This window comes from Salmo salar, chromosome ssa17, assembly GCF_905237065.1.
Source record: "Salmo salar chromosome ssa17, Ssal_v3.1, whole genome shotgun sequence".
NCBI classification, from domain to species: Eukaryota; Metazoa; Chordata; class Actinopteri; order Salmoniformes; family Salmonidae; genus Salmo; species Salmo salar.
Window position 1 is genome coordinate 434,303 of NC_059458.1, and position 20,549 is coordinate 454,851.

The 20,549-nt window shown below is 45.7% G+C and overlaps 1 protein-coding gene across 1 annotated transcript in view; it reads right to left on the reverse strand.

Moving 5' to 3' along the window:
* The window catches only part of LOC106561309 (excitatory amino acid transporter 2), a 62,803-nt gene that overhangs the window by 26,458 nt on the left and 15,796 nt on the right, over positions 1–20,549 (reverse strand). The gene's annotated exons all lie outside the window — the stretch shown is intronic.

Below are 20,549 nucleotides of genomic sequence, written 5' to 3' on the forward strand. Positions count from 1 at the left end.
TTATTCGCATCGCGAGAGCCATTTGCATTGCTATTTACAGCCTAATGTTAGCTAGCTAACATTGAGCCTGGTTGGTTAGCTACCTGCAGATTCATGCAGGGTAGTAACATCATGAGTTGGGATTATGGTTCACTGTTTAGCTAGCTAGCTACATGTCTAAACAAAAGACTCCACCATGAAAGTAACTATTTCAATAGAATGTTTATGATGTCACTGCGGCAACAATTGATAAGACGTGATGGTAAATTCACTCTGGTTATCTACTCTGATTTCAGAGCACTCTCAACTGAGTGTGCCAGAGCGCAGAATAACTGACGAATTTACAAACGCTCAGTACCCGTTGAATATTACCGGTGTCAGTAAACGTTCACAAAAAAGCATAATACATTTTTTCAAGCATCAAAGTTGTAGTTACCAACACCAAGTTAGCTTGGGTGCTTGACTGCTGTTGTTAGGTCAGAAGGCTACTCAACTCTACTACTCTACGCTCGGATCAACCCTATGCTCCAAGAGCAAAACGCTCTGAATTTACAAACTGACAATCTGACAACACTCTGAGTTTATGAACCTGCAGAGCACACTGGCACTTCAGATTAAATTCACGAACACACCAGTAGTATAAGCCAGCCTTTAGTCTTGAAGTCTTTGGTTGTTCAGTACATTTTATCAAAATTGAGGTTACAAGTTTATCAACTTTCAAAGCAGAATTACTTTCACATCGTTCCTCAACTGTAGTGTATGATATACCATTTTCTAGCTCTGAGTCTCTACTTTTGTCCAATGTAAAAAACACAATTTCAAATTTTGCTACATAAGACTGAATCGAACCAGTCGGTCACATATTACCTCAATTACCTCGACTAACCTGTATCCCCGCACATTGACTTGAAACCGGTACCCCCTGTACATAGCCAGGTTATTGTTATTTTATTGTGTTACTTTTTTTTAACTTTAGTTTATTCATAAAAAATGTAATCTTACTTACTTAACCAACAATGCAGAGGTTTTATTTTAACCTCTATGGTATCGGTGTCCCTATACCGGGACGGTTCTTGATAACATACGCTAATGTGACTAGAATGACGTTGCAAGTAACAGCCAACTTTCCAGGACATAGACATGTCTTATATGGGCAGAAAGCTGAAATTCTTGTTAATCTAACTGAAGTGTCCAATTTATAGTAGCTATTAAATACCATGCTATTGTTTGAGGAGAGTGCACAGCAACAAAACACTTTTATCACACAACTGGTTTGATACATTCACATCTGAAGGTAAATAATGTACTTGCATTCAGTAATCTTGCTCTGATTTGTCATCATGAGGTTCCCAGAGATAAAATGTAGCACAGTTTTGTTTGATAAAATCCATTTTTATATTCAAATGTACAAACTGCGTTCTACAGTTTGAACCCCTGCTGTGTCTGGCCCGCACCCACCATACCCGGCCATCTTGATGTGTGAAGGTTAGTGTCTTTTCTGTTGGAAAGCTAATTATCTATCGTTTATGACATTCTTGGGAGTGTGTAAATGTACATTTTTATTAACATATCATTTTTGTATGTTCTCTATAGTTATGTACTTGAAAATGTATAAATTGACCAATTTGGCACATTTGGGCAGACTTGATACAACATTTTGTGCAGTAATGGAATTCTTCATTGGATCAGTCGGGAAACTATGTACATACACTGCTGCCATCTGGTGGCCAAAATCTAAATTGCACCTAAACTACTATGTGATTTAATGGCCTTTCTCTTGCATTTCAAAGATGATGAAAAAAAATGAAATAAAATGCATGTTTTTTGTTTGTATTATCTTTTACCAGATCGAATGTGTTATATTCTCCTACAGTCATTTCACATTTCCACAATATTCAAAATGTTTCCTTTCAAATGGTATCAATAATATGCATATCCTTCCTTCAGGTCCTGAGCTACAGGCAGTTAGGTTTGGGTATGTCATTTTAGGCGAAAATTGAAAAAAAAGGGTCCGATCCATTTAAGGGCTTGTAAGAAGGCATTAAGTAAGTAAGTTCTACACGGTTATATTCGACGCATTTGACAAATAACATTTGATTTGATTTGATTTAATTGGAACTCAGAGGCCTGGTCAGAGTATTTGAGTTCAGAACAGTAGCTAGTGGCTGCTGGCCCAGGTGATGTGAAGGTGTCAGTCACTAAGCTAAGGCATGGATCCACTCACTGTGATACAGTAGGACATGGCGGATGCCTGTATATCAGTGAACACCTCCCATCACTTTCACTTCTTTACCATGACAATGACATAACCCTGGAAATGTCAGGTTGAATGACAGCGTCATTATCCTGCATTGGTGGCAAATTCATTTTGCAACAGAAAACACCCTGTCTGTCCATATCCATATATTTTTGGGCACATCTAACTTCACATTGGTGTCATCAGAACACATGGGGAAAGGTGACATTTCAGTACGTGACAGTAGGCTGTCTATCATTTTACTGCCACATAGGATATAGGTGCATTGTCACACATAAATGCTGGTATTATTAATCATGAAAAGGACATTGGGTTTCTTAGTAGGTCCACTTCTCACTAGGCCATTAAAGGCTTGATACACAGTAGGTGAGAGGTGACATGTATTTGTATTTATTATGGATCGCCATAAGCTGCTGCCAAGGCAATGCATTCACAGATTTCACAACACACTGTGTGCCCTCAGGCCCCTACTCGACCACTACCACATATCTACAGAAGAAAAGCTATGTGTACGTGTGTGTATAGTGCGTATGTTATCGTGTGAATGTATGTGTCTGTGTCTATGTTTGTGTTGCTTCACAGTTCCGGCTGTTCCATAAGGTGTATTTATATCTGTTTTTAAATCTAATTTTACTGCTTGCAACAGTTACTTGATGTGGAATAGAGTTCCATGTAATCATGGCTCTATGTAGTACTGTGCGCCTCCCATAGTCTGTTCTGGACTTGGGGACTGTGAAGACCTCCTGTGGCATGTCTTCTGGGGTATGTATGTGTCATGCCCTTGTCTGTTTCACCTGTCTTTGTGATTGTCTCCACTCACCTCCAGGAGTCTCCTGTTTCCCCATTAGTCCCCGGTGTATTTATCCCTGTGTTTCCCATCTCTCTGTGCCAGTTCGTCTTGTTTTGCCAAGTCAACCAGCTTTTCTCCTAGCTCCTATTTTTCCCAGTCTGTTTTTCCTATCCCTCCTGGTTTTGACCCTTGCCTGTCCTGATGCAGAATCCGCCTGCCTGACCACTCTGCCTGTTCTGACCTCGAGCCTGCCTATCCCCTTGTACTGTTTGGACTCAGACCTGTTCAATGAACCCCTGGCTGTCCTGACCTCGACCTTGCCTATCGCCTGGTACTGTTTGGAATCTGACCTGGTTTATGAACTCTCGCCTGTCCCCGAACTGCCTTTTGCCTACCCCTTTTGGTATAATAAATATCGGAGCTCAACCATCTGCCTCCTGTGTCTGCATTTGGGTCTTGCCTTCTGCCCTTATAGTATGGGTGTCTGAGCTGTGTGCCATTAGTTCAAACAGACAATTCGGTGCATTCAACATGTCAATACCGCTCATAAATACAAGTAATGATTAAGTCAATCACTCCTCCACTTTGAGCCAGGAGAGATTGACATGCATATTATTAATATCAGCTCTCTGTGTACATGAGGACAGAAGCCATAAAAACCTGAACATCCCCTTTCTGTTTTTCTTTAGTTCCTCTGTAATGGAATTAAGGTTGAACCACCCTGGCCAGACATATGCCATCTGTGATCATATCACTTTATGGCTAATGTCATGTGAACCCACCTTTAGGCCTATAGACAGTCTCTTTCAGGCACAGACAGTACCATCACATTGTGCATAATGATTTAGAACACTAGGTCACAGGTCTGATCTTTCCATGCAAAAATATATTTCTGTTTCCTGGACTTGATTTTTGTACCAGTTAGGATCAATTGTTATGACAATAATCCCTATCAGGTGAGTATAAACAGCCTATAGAAAATATACTAGACACATTGAAACCTCTGCATGTTCCCACAGAGCATGTTTTCTCTGCTCATTGAAGGCACCAGCCAACAGATGCCCTTTCATTGATCAAGAAGAGGATCAATGTGCCAGAGATTAAAAGAGATGAGCAGAGGAATGCAGGAATGCACTTACTACATCTATGGTATGTATGTTTTTGGTTTCCCATTGGTTCTGGGAATGAAGAAATAGGTTTCCTGACCAGTGAAACTGAACATTTTTCTTTCTTTCTGAGAACAGAAGTGAACATTTAGCCTGTTCTAGAAACATACATTTTTCGGTTGCGGGGAGCTTCTGAGTGCATTTTACTATGGTTCCTTGAAAGTCTTCATGGGAGGTTTTATTAATGTGCTGAGAACGGAAATTATAGGTTATTTGAAGGTAATTAACCCTCCTATTATGTTGTGGGTCAATTTGACCCATTTCCACTTTGAGTTGTCTAAAATACTAGTTAACCTCTCTTTTTCTCCATGAAATTAAATGATGTGTTGTGGAATGTCTGTGTAGATTTTGTATACAAACATGATGTTGTGGATCATTTTGACCAGGGGGCTTTCATGTGTATAGATATTTACAAAGGTCCAAAATAAACAAGTGTATTTGATGTATTTTGTTTAGACTGGTTCTGGCTGCACTCTTATAATTATGTTTGGGAGAAAAGGAGCTTTCCCAAACGTCTCCTTCTCAGTGCGAGAGCAACAGATCTCTAACACAGACTCAAAAATGATCTCCAAACAGAAAATACTTGTTTGTGAGAAAGGAAATATGTTTAACAAATAGTTCTTAAATATTTTTTTGAAATAAAATGTTATTGTATTTCTTCTTTCTGAAAGGTTTGACAAGACAAAATAAAGTGTTGGCTGTTTTAACTTGATTCTTTGACTGTGTTGAGTGTGTTTAAACTGTGCGGGTCCAATCTCACCCATACCACAATGGACATCATTTTTTTCAGCAAAGCACAAGGGTTAAATAACATTCTGAGGACATGCTTCAATAAGACTATTAATAACAATGCTGGCTTAGCTGAACTGTTTTGAACTCCAAATACACTTGAAGTTCATTTTTCTTAGGCATTAATCATGCAAACACATTTCTCTTTTATTGTGGCACAGCGTTAGTGAGATTCAAAACTACGATCTTCTGTTTTATATCCATGGAATTGTCCACTGTGCCACCAGGATGGAACTAGCATGTGATGTTTGTTTTTTTACTCACACAAAACTGTTCATTTTAGCCTATTCAAACAGACCAAATTTCAAAGGGGAAAAAAAGCACTCATTAGGAGCATGTGTGGCCAATTAAAGGACATAGTGTACACATCTGGCAACACTTAACAAGATAGAGGATAGAGAGAGTTTTGTTGACACTGGTATATGTTTTCACATTACATTCTTAGAACGTTCTTTGAATGTTACTCATGTTTTCTTATGGTTTTAGAAAACGTTATGCTGAGGTACTGGAATTCCCACCATTGAAACATATGGTTCTCAGAGCGGTATGTGCTATCTGGGTGCTGTGTACACTGACCAAGGTTAGATAAAATTCTGCCTCATGCTATGCTGTACAGAAAGAGTCAATAAGCCAGTAGAAAGACAACGTGGAAACACTGGTGCTCCTGACATTGTCGTAAATATGTCGGAAGACAACACATCTCAGCATATTGACCTCTGTGTAATTCAACTGGATCTTCCAAAAACTCAGCTACAGTTCACAGTAGGCCAGCAACATTTTGTTAGCATTCAGAGAGAGACAAGCATCCCACCTCAGCCACACTGCCCAAAGCTTTGCAGTCAGTCCTGATGTCTGTCACTACCGTTGAAGTGGACCAGGCTACTGTGCACAGGAACTACACACAAGCTCTCACACACACAGACTCACACACACCACACAGGGGGCTAGAGGGAGGAGTCAACAGTCCAGTTTAGGGAGGGGGGGGGTCCTCCATCGATTCCGTATTGACTGGTTTTAGCTGTAATCCCCCGGGTTATCAAGTTCTAGTCTGGGCTTCATATCCTCTGGATGGGCCAGTGAGAGAGACAGAGAAAGGAGAGCTCTCTAATGGTATGGCATGGTCAGTGCTTCTTAAGCTTCTTAATGTTTAACTGAAGATTTGATGTATATAATGCTGACATTGACGTCATGGTCAGAGGATGAGACGTTAATGGGAAGCAGTGTCCAGCTATGTCATCAGACCATATACAGTGTCGTCAACCAGCATCCTCAATACTGGTGCAGGGGAAATGTTGCATCAGCAGTCCTCTGCTTCCTGGTAATGCGGAGGTCAAAAGGGATTAACTTTATGCAGGAAAATAGTGGTCAATATACAATATAGAGGGAATAAGTCCCATCATGATGGTTACTGATCAACTTTTAATCCTAAAATGTATCTGTATATGCGTCAGAATGTTGCCATGTACATGAACTACTGTACGTTGCCATGTACATGAGATGAAGAACTGTATATATCAAATCAGATTGTATTAGCAGATGTTATTGCGGGTGTAGTGAAATTATTGTGTTCCTAGCTTCAACAGTGCAGTAATATCTAACAATAAACAACAATACACACACATCTAAAAAGTAAAGAATGGAATTAAGAAATGTATAAATATTAGGACGAGCAATGTCGGAGTCCAGAGTATAAATAAATATATATGATGGGATGTATAGAAATGATGGACAGTATATGGATATAATATGTAATATATCTGTAGAATACATAGGATAGAATAGTACATGTACAGCAATAGTTAAATATAGGCCTTGACTAGAATACAGTATATACATAAGAAATTAGTAAAACAACATGTAAACATTATTAAAGTGACCAGTGTTTCATTATTAAAGTGACCAGTGTTCCATTTCTATGTAGATAGCCAGCAGCCTTTAAGGTGCAGGTTTGAGTAACGGGTTGGTAGCTGGCTAGTGACAGAGACTAAAGTTCAGGGTAGGGTACTGGGAGGAGGCCGGCTAGTGGTGACTATTTAACAGTCTGATGGCCTTGAGATAGAAGCTGTTTTTCAGTCTCTGTATATTTATTTTCTAATGTTATATAATAGTTTATCCATCAGATTGATACCAAAATAGAAACCATGTTTCCATATGTGACAGACAGGGACACTTTAGGCCATATGGAACATCAGGAGGTCAATATCAAAAACTGATTTATTACTGCATTCAGACTGAAAGTCGACTTCACAGACTAAAGAGAATACCTCTAGAGTTGGGTGTCATACTGATTTGTCCCCTGTCTCACAGCAGCATGGGATTACACAACCTATAGAGCAGTACTACATCATTCTAGATCTGACGAAGGAAATGTGTTGGAAAGCTATTCCTCTCCCAGACATATGGCCATCAGCCCAACAAAAGCCAGGGGAATGCAATCACTGTCAATAGAGGTTGTGGCATGAGAAATCACTCATCCCAAATCTCTTGACATGTCATACTCTTTCAAAGAGCTCTAGCTCAGAGAGGAAAGAGACCATTTTGGGGATGAGGTAGGAGGGGGAGGACGATACAGGCATACGGGAGTCACACCACCACCACCAAGCCAAAGGAGAGGCCTGCTAGGAGGAAAGCGGAGGGAGGCAGCCATCCCTGCTCTTGGCTGGGACCATGTGAAGCACTCCGCTTCCCCTCTTCTCCCTCTGAGGGGCTTTTGTCTCTCACGCAAATAGTGGTGTTGGCCCCAAGTCGCCCAGCCAAGCACTGGGTCCAAGCTGGCAGGGGCGAGAAGGGAGGGAGGGGAGGGAGGTATGGAGGGTTGGAGGGGGCAGCGGGCATGTCCAGAAAGCCAGTCCCATTGAGGGTTGCTGATGTCATGCCTATGCCCACCGTGGGAGAGCAAAGAAGAGGAGGGAGAGGGGAGTGAGGTGCCCCTTTCTTGCCCCCTCCTTGGCCTCCCCCTCCCTCCACAGTTCTATTTTCCGGAATTAATGAATCTTTCAGAAGCAGCAGGCCATTGTGTACCATAATCGACAGCGATTATTCCAATTTTATGCTTGCGTTCCCGGGCGAGGAGGTTCCCCAAGCTCCGGCTTTGAGAGAGACGTAGCGATGCAGCCAGCACTCAGAGGAGTTGTCCTAGCAACGCACCACGCACCACAGAGAAGTGGAAGAGAGACTAGAGAGGAAGCTCGTTGGCTGCTGCAGCTGCTGCACACACACACACACACACAAACACACACACACACAAACACACACACTTGATAGATTAACAGAGACAGTAGGCACCTTGGATTCTCATTTCAACTAAAGAAAGTAAAACCTCAAGGCGCAGTGAGTAATAGAGCCATCAGATACACCCAGAGACTATGGCAGCAGCCTTTTAAACAGCTTTAAACACACAGCTTAACTAGCCTTTTCCCACACCACCTCTCTCACACACCAAAGAACTATCCCAATTCAAAACAGCACAATAGATTGTACAACAGTACTCCACACCGTACAATGCAGTGAAATGTCTGTATAGCACGCAAGGCAAGGCTCGTGTAAATCTCACTACATTGTGAGTTTTTGCTTTAGACTACTTCTTTAGACTCTCCAGTGTGCTGCTGGTTATATTGCATGTGGTGCCAGAGAGGGCCAGGGAGGGCCAGGGAGGACCAGGGAGATGTAAATGGGACTGCAGTTTCCCAGTGGGTTCCAAGGGGTCCGATGCCCGTTCTCATGACTGGAGCATCACAATGTAGCTGTGAGGTAGAGATAACTGGAGCTGGGCCATGTAGGCCCCGGATATCTGTTCACCCCTCGGGGGCCTCCCTCCCTACCAGCCTCTTAGCCACTTGCCATGTAGTGGGAATGGGAGATGGGATCACACACTGGCCTGGATGCCTGTGAAAAAACACGCTTAAATGTACCTCTTAGCAAACACTTGAGGTTGTACCATGCATAGGAATAGAGAGATACAGTCTACAAAGTGGAGGAAAGGTGGAAGTTGTTACAGAGTTTTGATGACCTATTCCATGAAGTGGATAGGGCGAATAGATTCTCTAACATGTACATGGTCGGTCAAGCATAGACAACCTCTTGGTTACGGTTGAGGAAACAACTACATTACTTTCTCAAAACCGCTCAGAGAGATGCTGATAATGATGTGGAAAAGAGAATATCTGATATTACAGTTTGAAATTGTACCTCTGAGTGGGCGAATCCTCATACACTCGAATGTAAAATGATATCTAGCTAGTTGATCAAAGTTCTCATAATAACATATTCTTATGAACAATGCCTTTCTTCTCTACCCTCACTCAAGCAATTGTGCCAAACAAAACTACTGACTATATTGAGATAGAGCAGGTAGAGATGCTATGAGATACTAGAGCCATCCGTTTTGTCACCAAAGCCCCATATACTTCCCACCACTGCAACCTGTACCCTCTCGTTGGCTGGTCCTCGCTTCATACTCGTCGCCAAACCCACTGGCTCCAGGTCATCTACAAGTCTTTGCTAGGTAAAGCCCCCTTATCTCAGCTCACTGGTCACCATAGCAGTACCCACCCGTACCACACGCTCCAGCAGGTATATTTCACTGGTCACCCCCAAAGCCAATTCCTACTTTGGCCGCCTTTCCTTCCAGTTCTCTGCTGCCAATGACTGGAACGAACTGCAAAAACACTGAAGCTGGAGACTCATATCTCCCTCACTAACTTTAAGCACCAGCTGTCAGAGCAGCTCACAGATCACTGCACCTGTACATAGCCCACCTGTAAATAGCCCATCCAACTACCTCATCCCCATACTGTATTTATTTATTTATCTTGCTCCTTTGCACCCCAGTATCTCTACATGCACATTCATCTTCTGCACATCTACCATTCCAGTGTTTAATTGCTATATTGTAATTATTTCACCACCATGGCCTATTTGTTGCCTTACCTCCCTTATCTTACCTTATTTGCACACACTGTATATAGACTTTTCTACTGTATTATTGACTGTGTTTGTTTATTCCATGTGTAACTTGTTGTATGTGTTGAACTGCTTTGCTTTATCTTGGCCAGATCGCCGTTGTAAATGAAAACGTGTTCTCAACTAGCCTACCTGGTTAAATAAATACAATTAAAAAAAAATATAATAATTATTATTTGGCATCCCTGTACAAAATGAAATTAAAATGGCATGACAGAGTGTCACGATTCCCACCGACGGTGGCGCCCCCTCCTGCTCGGGTGGCACTCGGGTGGCGCGCCTATTAGCTACCACTGATTCCCTTTTTGGTTTTCCCTTCTTTTCGGTTTTGTGCACCTGTGTTAGTTTGGTTAATTAGCGGGGCTATTTATGTTAGCTGGTCCGCTTCCGTGTTGTGCTGGATTATTTCTATTGTGACGGCTCATGTTCGTGTCGGCGCTATTTTAAGCCGTGTGTATTTTCTCCCCTGTGTTTGGGAGTATTTGTTTGATGAGTGAGTGTAAATTAAATACGCCCACTACCCTGTGCTCGCTGCTTCCTGTGCCTCATTCCTTCACCACGACTGCCAACCCGTTACAGAATCCCGCACCACGAAAAGGCATGGAATCAGCAGGAGAAGCGGCCACCCCTGTCCCCTCGATGGAGGAACGTGTCCTCCACCACACTACGGTCCTCCACCGCATAGGATCCGCGATGGACCAGATGATGGAGAGGATGGACCGATGGGAGAGAAGTGGTCTCCTCTCTCCACCTCCGGCTCCTCCGATGCAGCCACCTCCTCCTCCCACTACGTCTGGCTCAGGCGCGCTTCGTTTGGCGCTCCCGAGGGAGTATGATGGGGCGGCGGCTGGGTGCCAGGGATTTCTGCTCCAGCTCGAGCTGTACCTGGCCACCGTCAGACCTGCTCCCTCAGGAGAGGAGAGCGTGAGGACCCTCGTTTCCTGCCTGACGGGCCGAGCTCTGGAGTGGGCTAGTGCGGTCTGGAATGGCCCAGACTCGGCGAGGGACCATTATCCAGAGTTCACCCGCCGCTTTCGGGCCGTGTTCGACCACCCTCCGGAAGGAAGAAGCGGCGGGTGAGCGGCTGTTCCACCTCAGGCAGGAGACGAGGAGCGCTCAGGACTTCGCGTTGGAGTTCAGGACTTCGCGTTGGAGTTCAGGACCTTGGCTGCTGGGGCGGGGTGGAGCGACAGGGCCCTCATGGACCACTATAGATGCAGTCTCCGGGCGGGCGTCCGCGGGGAGCTGGCCTGTCGAGATGCCGCTCTATCCCTGGGCGAGCTCATCGACATGTCCATTCGTTTGGACAATCTGCTGGCTGCCCGCGGGCGTTCGGAGAGGGTCCTGCCGTTCCACCTCCGTGCACCCCGCCCCTATGGAGGTAGGGGGGCCGTGCCAAGGGGCACCGGAGGAGCTGGCTCCTCCTGCACCAGCTGTGGTTGGAGAGGACACACGGCCGACCCGGTGCTGGAGGAGCCAGTCTGGGAGTCGAGAGGGCAGGCAGAACACTCTCGGTCACCCCAGGTGAGTCAGCACCAGATTCACCCAGAACCACCTGTTGGTCACGTGTTCTTACCTGTTTTGTTTTCTAAATTTTTTCCTCTTCCCAGCATGGGGCGCTAGTCGATTCAGGCGCAGCTGGGAACTTTATGGATCGTGGACTTGCCATTAAGCTGGGCATTCCGCGGGTGCCGATAGATCCCCCTTCCCGTGCACTCCCTAGATAGCTGACCATTATGGTCGGGGCTGGTCAGGGAGTCTACGGTGCCACTGGACATGGTAACGCAGGGGAATCATAAGGAACGCATTAGTTTTTTCCTTATTGATTCGCCTGCATTTCCGGTGGTGCTGGGGGTCCCCTGGCTGGCTGGTCACAATCCCCGTATTTTGTGGAAACAGGGGTTCTCCAGGGGTGGTCAGAGGAGTGTTCAGGGAGGTGTCTAGGAGTTTCCATAGGTGCCCCGTCGGTGGAGAGTCCAGACCAGGTGTCCACCGTGCGCATTCCCCTGAGTGCGCCGATTTGGCGATCGCCTTCTGTAAAAGAGGGCGACTAAATTACCACCCCATCGACAGGGATTGTGCGATAGATTTCCAGGTTAACGCTGCGCTTCCCAAGAGTCACATGTACCCCTTGTCACAGGAGGAGACGGCGGCTATGGAGACATATGTCACGGAATCCCTGGGACAGGGGTACATTCGCCCTCCATCTCACCCGCCTCCTCGAGTTTCTTTTTGTGAAGAAAAAGGAGGGAGGTCTGCGTCCGTGCAGTGATTACAGAGGTCTAAGCGCCATTACGGTGGGGTTTGGTTACCCACTACCTCTCATCGCTATGGCGGTGGAATCATTTCACGGAGCAAAGTTCTTCACAAAACTGGATCTCAGGAGTGTGTATAACCTGGTGCGTATCAAGAAGGGAGATGAGTGGAAAACCGCCTTTAGTACCACATCGGGCCATTATGAGTACCTCGTCATGCCATATGGGTTGAAAAATGCTCCAGCCGTCTTTCAATCCTTTGTTGGCGAGATTCTCAGGGACCTGCACGGGCAGGGCGTGATTTTCTATATCGATGATATTCTGATATATTCCGCCACCCGCTCCGCGCATGTGTCCCTGGTGCGCAAGGTGCTTGGTAGACTGCTGGGCATGACCTGCACGTTAAGGCTGAGAAATGTGTGTTTTCCAAGCGAGCCGTTTCCTTTCTGGGTTATCGCATTTCCAACACGGGGTGGTGATGGAGTGTGACCGCGTTAAGGCCGTGCGTGTTGGCCGACTCCAACCATGGTGAAGGAAGTGCAGCGGTTCTTAGGCTTTGCCAATTACTACCGGAGGTTTATCAGGAGTTTTGGCCAGGTAGCGGCTCCCATTACCTCACTGCTGAAGGGGGGCCGGTGCGTTTGCGATGGTCGGCGAAGGCGGACAGAGCCTTCAAGAAATTGAAGGCGCTGTTGACCGGCGCACCGGTGTTGGCGCACCGGACCCGTCTCTAGCAATCATAGTGGAGGTGGGCGCATCCGAGGCTGGGGTGGGTGCCGTGCTATCACAGCGCTTGGGTACGCCATCGAAACTCCGCCCCTGCACTTTCTTTTCGAAGAAGCTCAGTTCGGCGGGCGTAACTATGATGTGGGGGACAGGGAGTTGCTAGCGGTGGTAAAAGCTTTGAGGGTGTGGCGGCACTGGCTTGAGGGGGCTAAACACCCCTTTCTCATCTGGACCGACCACGAAACCTGGAGTACATCCGGGCAGCGAGGAGACTGAATCCACGTCAGGCAAGGTGGGCCATGTTCTTCGCCCGGTTTAGGTTCACTATCTCCTATAGACCGGGTTCCCTCAACACTAGAGCCGACGCGCTGTCCCGTCTCTATGACACGGAGGACCGGCCCATCGATCCAACTCCCATCATTCCAGCGTCTAGGCTGGTGGCACCGGTGGTGCGGGAGGTGGGCGTGGACATCGGCGGGCATTAGTGTTGGAACCTGCGCCTGCGCAGGTTCCCGTGGGTGCGTATGTGCCGCTCGGTGTTCGTGATCGATTGATTCGATGGGCGCACACGCTACCTACTGCGGGTCATCCTGGTGTGGCGAGGACAGTGCGGAGTCTCAGGGGAAGTACTGGTGGCCCACCTTGGCTAAGGACGTGAGGTCCTATGTCTCTTCCTGTTCAGTGTGCGCTCAGAGTAAGGCTCCTAGGCATCTACCGAGAGGGGAAGTTACAGCCCCTCCCCGTTCCACAATGGCCATGGTCGCACCTGTCTATAGATTTCTTGACAGATCTTCCCCCTCTCAGGGGAACACTGCGATTCTGGTGGTTGTGGATCGGTTCTCTAAGTCCTGCCGTCTCCTCCCATTGCCCGGTCTCCCTACGGCCCTGCAGACTGCGGAGGCCCTATTTACCCACGTCTTCCGGTTTTCACCCGAGAGCAATGGGCAGGCGGAGAGGGTGAACCAGGAGGTGGGCAGGTTTCTGAGGTCGTATTGCCAGGACCGGCCAGGGCAGTGGGCGAGGTACATTCCCTGGGCTGAGTTAGCCCCAGAACTCACTTCGCCACTCCTCTACTAACATGTCACCCTTTCAGTGTGTTTTGGGTTACCAGCCGGTCCTGGCACCATGGCACCGGAGCCAGACCGAGGCTCCTGCGGTGGAGGACTGGGTACAGCACTCCAAGGAGACCTGGAGAGCCGTCCAGGACTCCCTGAAGGAGGCCAGTGGGCGGCAGAAGAGGAATGCTGACCGCCACCGCAGTGAGGCACCCGTGTTCGTACCGGGAGACAGGGTCTGGCTCTCGACCCGGAACCTGCCCCTCCGCGTGCCCTGCCGGAAGCTGGGGCCGCAGTGTGTGGGGCCCTTTAAAGTCCTGAGGAGGATGATCGAGGTGTGTTATCAGTTACAACTCCCTTCCTATTACCGTATTAACCCCTCGTTTCATGTGTCTCTCCTCAGGCCGGTGGTAGCTGGTCCCCTGCAGGAAGGTAAGGTGCCGGAGGTCCCTCCACCCCCTCTGGACATCGGGGGGTCCCTGGCGTACAGCATACGGGCTATTCTGGACTCGAGATGCCGGGCGAGGGGCCTGCAGTACCTCGTGGACTGGGAGGGTGCGGCCCGGAGGAGAGGTGCTGGGTGCCGGCGGAGGACGTCTTGGACCCATCCATGTTGAAGGATTTCCATCGCCTCCATCCGGATCGCCCCTGCGCCTCGCCCTCTGGGTCGTCCTCGAGGCCGGTGTCGGCGCGCGGCGGGAGCCGCACGTCAGGAGGGGGTACTGTCACGATTCCCACCGGCGGTGCCGCCCCCCTCCTGCTCGGGTGGCGCTCGGCGGTCATCGTCACCCGGCCTATTAGTTACCACTGATTCCCTTTTTGGTTTTCCCTTCTTTTTGGTTTTGTGCACCTGTGTTAGTTTGGTTAATTAGCGGGGCTATTTATGTTAGCTGGTCCGCTTCCGTGTTGTGCGGGATTATTTCTATTATGACGCCTCATGTTCGTGTCGGCGCTATTTTACGCCGTGTGTATTTTCTCCCCTGTGTTTGGGAGTATTTGTTTGATGAGTGAGTGTAAATTAAATACGCCACTACCCTGTGCTCGCTGCTTCCTGTGCCTCATTCCTTCACCACGACTGCCAACCCGTTACACAGAGTAAGTTTGCAACTAATGTGTTTGTGAAATGTCCATGCTTATGTAAAGAAGCACACATAATGGTTTCTAGTAGCCAACCAGAACAAATTGAACTCTGGATTCCTGAACATTTCACCCTGTTTGTGGCCCCCGGCTCCTTCATATTATCAGAGCCAGAGCAAGATCACACGCACACAGCAGATTAGCCAGCAGGTGGCTGTGATTATCAAATCTCTTCAGAGCTCATCTTCTAAACACCTCTAGACAGGCAGTCCCAGACCCAGGGAGCACCACTGACTTGTCTCTTTAGTAACAAGTTTGAGGGCCTATGAAAATCCTCTGAGATAATTGCCGCATAAGGGATCACTTCAAGCCAGTCAAAGCCACCAGTTCTCCAAAAGTGAAGTCTTGCAGCTACTGTATGCAACAGAGCCTTCAAAGCCTCTAAGGGAAAGTTCCTCGGGGGCAGTATTGAGACATTTTGAAAAAAATATGTGCCCATTTTTAACTGCCTCCTACACCAACTCAGAAGCTAGGATATGCATATTATTAACACATTCGGCTAGAAAACACTCTGAATTTTCTAAAACAGTTTGAATGGTGTCTGTAAGTATAACAAAACTCATATTGCAGGCAAAAACCTGTGAAAAATAGATAAAAGAAATGTGAATTTTGTGACTGTACTATTTAGTGTCATTGTTTTATAGATACCATAGTGAGAAAGGATTCCTTTCGCAACACCTACAGCTTCCACTAGATGTCAACGATCTTTATAAAGTTGTTTGAAGTGTCTATGATAAACAGAGAGCAAATTAGAATGCAAGGAAGTTGACATGTCATCACTTCATTTTTTGCGCCTGCGCATAAATCTGAGAAGCGTGAGTTTGTCATCATTGTTTATCTAGACATAGGATAGGTTGTGTGAAAATATTACTGATGTTTAACGTTAAAAATGGACCAAAAGATTAATGCTAAACAACATTTGACATGTTTGAGCGAACGTAAATAGATTATTTACTAGGTTTTTTTAGCTTTTCGGCGTGATTTTACACCCCCCCACCACGTTTTGTGGGAGCATAATGAACGCTAAGTACTTGGTGTTATTTGGACATAAATTATGAACTTTGTCAAAAGAAACCACATTTGTTCCGGACCTGGGATGCCTTCCGGACCTGGGATGCCTGCCTTCTGATGGAGATAATCAAAGGTAAGGGGATATTTACAATGTTATTATCGATATTAGATGATGCTAACTGTATAGCATAGCTTATTGTTCTTAGCATAGCACCCGTTTATTGCAAAATGTGATTTCCCAGTAAAGTTATTTTGAGATCTGGCCATTCGGTAGCAATTACGAGATGATAATATATTATTCTTTGAATGACAATATTATAATTTACCAATGTTTTCGAATAGTAATTTTGTTATGTTCACGGAAGCATTTCAGAGAAGAAAAAAATCTGAATTTCACGCTACTGTAAAATGCTGTTTTGGATATAAATATGAACTTGATGGAACAAAAAATGCATGTATTGTATAACATAATGTCCTAGGAGTGTCATCTGATGGAGATTGACAAAGGTTAGTGCATAATTCTAGCTGGTTTCTGCTTTTGGTGACGCCTGACCTTGAATTGAAAATGGATGTTTGTACTTTTGTGGCTATGTACTGTCCTAACATAATCTAACTTTATGCTTTTGCCGTAAAGCCTCTTTGAAAATCGAACAATGTGGTTAGATTAAGGAGATGTTTATATTTTAAATTGTGTAAAATAGTTGATTGTTTGAGAAATTGAAATTATTAGATTTTTGATGTTTTGAATTTCCAGCCTTGTTAGCAATCCCGACTCGGGGTTCATTGCTAACCTGTAGCCTAACAGGTTAATGAAATACAGGTCAGAAAGGTGTTTGTGTGTGTGTGTGTGTGTGTGTGTGTGTGTGTGTGTGTGTGTGTGTGTGTGTGTGTGTGTGTGTGTGTGTGTGTGTGTGTGTGTGTGTGTTTGACATTAGCAACTTATCTAGGGTTACTGTTGGTCAAGATGTTCCACTGCACTGGACAAAGTGGACAGTCCACGTCAGCAATACCAAGGCCATGCACGTAGACACACACATTCTCTCTCTCTCTCTCTCTCTCTCTCTCTCTCTCTCTCTGTCACACACACACACACATACATTTTCTGTCTGTAGTTCACATGACCAACTGCATATCATCCTCATTGTGAACCCTGTCAAATTATCCTGGATGTACACATATGAGATGACTTCAACATTGATTTATTGCAAAAATCACTGAAGCTGGAGACTTATATCTCACTCTCTAACTTTAAGCATCAGCTGTCAGAGCAGTACACTGTACCTGTACACAGCCAATCTGTAAATAGCACACCCAACTACCTCATCTCCATTTTGTTATTTATATTCCTTCTCTTTTGCACCCCAGTATCTCTACTTGCACACCATCATCTGCACACCTATCACTCCAGTATTAATGCTAAATTGTAATTATTTCGCCTCTATGGCCTATTTATTGCCTTACCTCCCTAATCTTCTACATTTGCACACACACTACATAGATTTTTCTATTGTGTTATTGACTGTACGTTTGTTTATGTGTAACTCTGTGTTGTTGTTTTTGTCGCACTGCTTTGCTTTATCTTGGCCAGGTCGCAGTTGTAAATGAGAACTTGTTCTCAACTGGCCTAACTGGTTAAATAAAGTTGAAATTAAAAAATTAAAAATTTCAGTCAACATCTCTTATCTGACAGGTTGACAGCCTTATTGCCCCATTAGGTCCTGTGACCAGGCCTGTGATGTGTGATAAGGCTAAGTCCTGTCAAAAAGCTTTGCCATGGCCCTGTTCCAAAACTCACTTACGTTTTTTAACACGTTTAGGCACTATAAACACACAGTAATGCCATGTGGATGTAGTTTAGTGCTAAATACAGTGACATGCAGAGGCAACTTATACACACTTGTCTATGTGAGAGCAAATCCTGCCCTGATTCTTCAGATGAAAACAGGGTACTGTAGGCCTGTCCAAGTGGAACACAATACAGTGTGCCACAACTCTTTCTCTATTACGTTCTCAGTTAAACAATCACTCATCAAATTCTCCTTTCTAAACTGACATCAGATGGGTGGGTTGAGGTTCTCTCTCTAAGACTAAGGTGAGATACTGTAACTCATTGTGCTGTTTCACATCAAACCCTCTCTCTCTCAGTCTGTTTTATGCTACAATAACCTTTCACTGCAGTGGGATGAATCAGGGTCACACAGAGTGTTTCTTGGTAGTCTTAAACAAATCTACTTTGCAACAAAAGTATACACCTCACACACGTGGTTATGGGCTTAAAAAAAGAAGATACCTTTACCATGTCAGATATGGAGTTGACATTTATTACATTTTGAGTTTGCGTCCCAATATTACACTCTATATACATCACAGAAAACTGAAATATAATGAAACCGTTTGACATAGACACACCAGATTTTCGACGTAAAAAAAGTATGTCTATTAATTATGAAATTATAAAAAATATTAATAATATTCCACCCATGAGGGCAATTTGGTAATTTGACTGCAGGAAATATAACCCAGGGAAGCATTATCAGCATCCTGGTAACAAGGCATGATTGAACCATACGTACCTCTCTGTGTGCGTCCCAGCACAGCGTGGAGGTTAGTTAGGCCTTTCTTTGGGCCACCTCTTTGTACCCATAATGAGAAACTTCTGGGAATCCTGAGGCCCACTGCTGTTACTTAACTCTATGTCTGTGTGTGAGGGATTGTCAGAAAGACAGAGGCAGAGCTGGCTGAGAGAAAGACAACGAGAGTGAGTAAGGGTGAGTTAGAGTGAGTGAGTTACAATCCCCTCACGTCCTCTCTCCTCTTTCCTCACCTCCTTCTCAAAAACTATTGGATGAGAAGCCAAAGGTCCCTCCACTCTGACCTTCTCCTCCAATGGATTTTGAGAAGGAAGCGAGGAGAGAGGAGTATGCAATTGAGATTCTCCCAGTGGATGAGTGAGTGAGTGAAAGAAAGCGAGAGAGAGAGAGAGAGAGAGAGAGAGAATGAGTGAATGAGTGAATGAATGAATCTCTCTTTTTTTTCTCCTGTTTCCCTTTTACTATGCTCTCCCTCCAACTGCAATTCTCTCTCTCTCCACCTCCTATTCTTTCTCCTATGTTCTTCTCTCCTCTTTATCGCTCTCTCTCCGTTTCCCATAGATCCTAATTAACAATAAACTCTCTCCATTTCCATCTCTCACGCTTCTCGGTTCTCTCCCAGTCTTTTATGGTCTGATGCTGCTGTCAGCTTGTGGTTTTGTTAGCTCTCACAAAGACACCAGGAGGATTTAGTGTCTGGGCTGTCCACCTACTGTACCTCCATCCCTCTCAATCTCTTCTCCAATCTCCCTCCACCTCTTCACTTCCCTCCTCCTCTCCATCTCCCCCAAACAACCTGTCCACCTCCCTCCACTTCTCTCCATCTCTCCCCAATTCTCCCAACACCTCTTCACCTCCTCTCTCCATCTCTCCCCCAATCTCCCTCCACCTCCCTCCACATGTATTCTCTCATCTCTCACCCCAGGTAATCTATAATCTAGGAGATTTCCCTTATCGCACCTCCCTTTTCCCCCTCCTCTCCTCTCACACATTCCCTCCGCTTAATCAGAGAAGAGCTTTGTCTCTACGCTAGAGCGCCTCTCCTCCCATTTTCTCACCTCTCTCTCTTTCCTCTCGTTTCTCTCCTGTTCCCCATCCCTGCATTCACACATGCCGGGTATGAGACAGTGCTGCTATCATTATCGCCTGCACATCTGTTTAACAGAGCTGGCTGTATGGCAGAGAGGAGAGGAGCGCAGCTTTTGATGGCTTCAGTCCAATCCCCATAGGACCTCATTAAATCAGGAAGGCAGATAGGCGGGAAGGCAAGCCCACCCCCTCCTACACCCGCTACACTGCACAGATCTACTGGAATGAGAGGGAGAGAGGGAGGGAGTGAAGGAGGGAGCGAATGAGGGAGCGAAGAAGGGAGCGAATGAGAGAGTGAAGGAGGGATGTAGAGATAGACGGCTTGAGGAGAAGAGAGGTTAGGAGACAAAGATATAGAGGGGAAGGAGAAATTAGGGAAGGGAGGGGAAGGGGAGTGGATGGTTCAAGTGTACCGGTAGAGAGGCCAGATTAAAGCAATCAATTGAAGTGGAGAAGGAGTATTTATGTGTATGTTTATTTGAATCTGAGGGATCCAGCATGGAATTACATCTGTTGGTTACAGAAGAGGCTGACATCTGTGTTAGAGGGCTCACCCCGTGAAATTTGATTATTGCACTTACAAAACAATTTCTGTTTCATACATCACTAGGCTCACCTGCCACACTCTCAAATGTGCACACCGTATGCGGACACACACACACACGCACACACTCATACTGTCAGCGGCATACATATTGCCATAAATGTCCTTCTGTCGGGTCCTGGGCATACAAGGAGGGGT